Consider the following 3,580-nt stretch of genomic DNA (forward strand, 5'->3'; position numbering starts at 1 on the left):
TTGCCCATTGGTAGGTGGACCTTCACAGTTCAAACTTGAGTTGTTCAAGGGTCAACTGTATTTTCAACCATGGTTGGGAAACCATGTATGAAATGGGCCAACTTAAGTTACAGGGGGATTTTTCAACTTCAAGGGTGGTTGGCATCCCAATCCACATTGAGGGGAGACAGGTGAGGAAGGAAGAGACCAGAGTGGTGGTTTTGGGGTGCTAGCAAGGCTTTATAATTTGGATTTTATTCCAGGTATGATAGAAAGCCACTGGAAGTTTGAAACAACAGAAACAGGACTTAGAGAAGCAGGTGAGAGATCAGTCATTTAGTTGCCAGTTGGTATTCTAGGTGATCATTGCTGAAACTGGAATGGTAGCACTGTAGACTAGTAGGTTGGGATGAATATGAGGTGTTAGGGGACCAGGATCAAGGAGGAACACATCACTGACATTTAACTAAGATATATTCATATATTACTTTTGTATAATACATATTCTTTAGATTATATCAAATACTTCACAAAGTGTTTTTGATTACTTATTATTTTCAATTACAGTTGACATTCAAAATTATTTTTTATTATTTTCAGGTGTATAGCATAGTGGTAAAACATTTATGTAATTGAAGAAGTGATCTTCCAATTAGTCTAGTACCCACCTGTCACCATACATAGTTATTACAATATTATCGGCTATATTCTCTATGCTGTATTTTATATCCCCATGACTTTTGTAAATGCTAATTTGTACTTCTTAATCCCTTCACCTTTTTTTACTCAGCCCTCCAAACCCCTCCCATCTGGCAACCATCATTTTGTTCTCTGTATCTATGAGTCTTTTTCTGTTTTGTTCATTCATTTATTTCGTTCTTTAAATTTAATATATAACTGAAATCATATGGTATTTGTCTTTCTCTATCTGATTTCTTTTACTTAGCATAATACCCTCTAGGTCCATCCATGTTGTCACAGATGGTAAGATTTCATTCATTTTTATAGATGAGTAATATTCAGTTGTATATATACACCACTTCTTTATCCAATTGTCTACTGATCAGCACTTAGGTTGCTTCCATATTTTGTCTATTGTAAATAACACTGTAATGAACATATGGGTGCATATGTCTTTTTGAATTAGTGTTCGGGATTTCTTTTGGTAAATACCCAGAAGTGGAATTACTGGGTCATAAAGTAGCTCTATTTTTTTTTTTTTTGGAGGAACTTCCATACTATTCTCTATAGCATCTGCATCAATTTGCAATCCCACCAACAGTGCATGAGGGTTTCCTTTTCTCCACATCTTCACCAACCTTTATTTGTTGATTTATTGATGATGGCCATTCTGACAGGTGTGAGGTAATATCTCATTGCCATTTTAATTTGCATTTCTCTGATGATTAGTAACATTATCTTTTCATATGTCTAATGTCTATTTGTTTGTCCTCTGGAGAAACGTCTGTTCGGGTCCTTTGCCTATTTTTTAATTGAATTGTTTATGTTTTTTTTGTGTTGAGTTGTATGAATTATTTATAAAGTTTGAATATCAACATCTTATTAGATGTATCATTGGCAAATATCTTCTTTCACTCAGTAGATTGTCTTTTTGTTTTGTTGATATTTTCATTTGCTGTGCAAAAAACTTTTTAGTTTGATGTCATTAGTTCCATTTGTTTATTCTTTTCTTTTGTTTCCCTTGCCCAAAGAGATATATCAGAAAATATATTACTAAGAGCAGTGTCAGAGAGTTTAATGCCTATGTTTTCTTCCAGGAGTTTTATAATTTTGGGTCTTACATTTAAGTCTTTAATTCATCTTGAGTTTATTCTTGTATATAATGTGAGAAGATGGTCTAGTTTTGTTTTTTGCATGTATCTGTTCAGTTTTCCCAACACCATTTATTGAATAAACTGTCTTTACTTCACTGTATACTCTTGCCTTCTTTGTCATAGATTAATTGATCATATAGGCATGGGTTTGTTTCTGAGCTCTCTTATTCTATTCCATTGATATGTGTCTGTCTTTATGCCAGCAACATGCTATTTTAATTACAATAGATCTGTAGTATAGTTTGATATCAGATAAGGTGATACCTCCAACTTTTTTTGTTCTTTCTCAACATTGTGGTTGTTATTCGGGTTCTTTTGTAGTTCCATATAAATTTTAGGATTATTTGTTCTAGTTATGTGGAAAATGCCATTGGTATTTTGATAGAGATTGCATTGAACCTACAGATTGCTTTGGATAGTCTGGACATTTTAACAATGTTAATTCTTTCTATATATGAGGATGGTATATGCTTCCATTTATTTGTATCTTCTTTAATTTCTTTCTCTAATGTCATAATTTTCCAAGTACAGGTCTTTTATCTCCTTGGTTAAAGTTTTTCCTAGGTATTTCTTTTTTAAATGCAATTGTAAATGAAATTGTCTTCTTAATTTCTCTTTCTGATAGATATTTTTGATATATAAAAATGCAACCGATTTCTGAATATTAATTTTATATCCTGCTACTTTACTGAATTCATTTATCGGTTCTAATAGTTTTTTGATGGACTCTTTAGGGTTCTCTCTATATAGAGAAATATAGAAAATAAAGAGTTTTACTTCTTTCTTTCCAATTTGGATGATTTTAATTTTTTTTTCTTGTCTAATTGCTGTGCCCAGGACTTCCAATACTATACTGAATAAGAGTGGTAAAAATGGACATTTTTGTGTTGCTCCTGATCTTAAGAAAAATGCCTTGAGCTTTTTATCACTGAATATGATGTTAGCTGTGGGTTTGTCATAGATGGCCTTTATTATGTTGAAGTATATGCTCTCTATTCCCACTTTGCTGAGAGTTGTTATCATAAATGTATGCTGAATTTTATCTTTTTTCCCGTATATATATTGATATGATCATATGATTTTTATCTTTCAATTTGCTTATGTGGTGAATCACATTAATTTATTTGCTGATATTGAACCAATCTTGCATCCCAGGAATAGATCTCACTTGATCATGGTGTATGATCTTTTTAATGTATTTCTGAATTCAGTTTGCTAATATTTTTTGAGGATTTTTGCATCTATGTTCATCATGGATATTGGCCTATAATTTTTTTTTGTAATGTCTTTTCTGGTTTTGGAATCAGGGTAATGGTGGTCTCATAAAGTGACCATGGGAGCCTTCTCTCTTTTTGAATATTTTGAAAAGGATAGGTGTTAATTCTTCTTTGAATATTTGATGAAATTTATTTGTGAAGCCATTTGGTCCAGGCCTTTGATTGAAGTTTTTTTTTAATTACCGATTTGATTTTGTCAGTAATAATCAGTCAGTTCAGATTTTATGATTCTTCTTGACTCGGTCTTGGAAGATTATACACTTTTAGAAATTTATCCATTTATTCCAGATCGTCCAATCTGTTGGCATGTAATCGTTCATAGTATGTTCTTAAAATCCTTTGTATTTCTGAGGTGTCAGTTGTCACTTCTCCTCTTTCATTTCTGAATTTATATATTTGGGTCCTTTATCTTTTTTCTTGATGAGTCTGGTTAAAGATTTCTCAATATTGTTTATCTTTTCAAAGAACCAATTCTTGGTTTTATTGATC

The sequence above is a fragment of the Pteropus vampyrus genome, unplaced genomic scaffold (genome assembly GCF_000151845.1).
Source record: "Pteropus vampyrus isolate Shadow unplaced genomic scaffold, Pvam_2.0 Scaffold205, whole genome shotgun sequence".
Taxonomy (NCBI): Eukaryota; Metazoa; Chordata; class Mammalia; order Chiroptera; family Pteropodidae; genus Pteropus; species Pteropus vampyrus.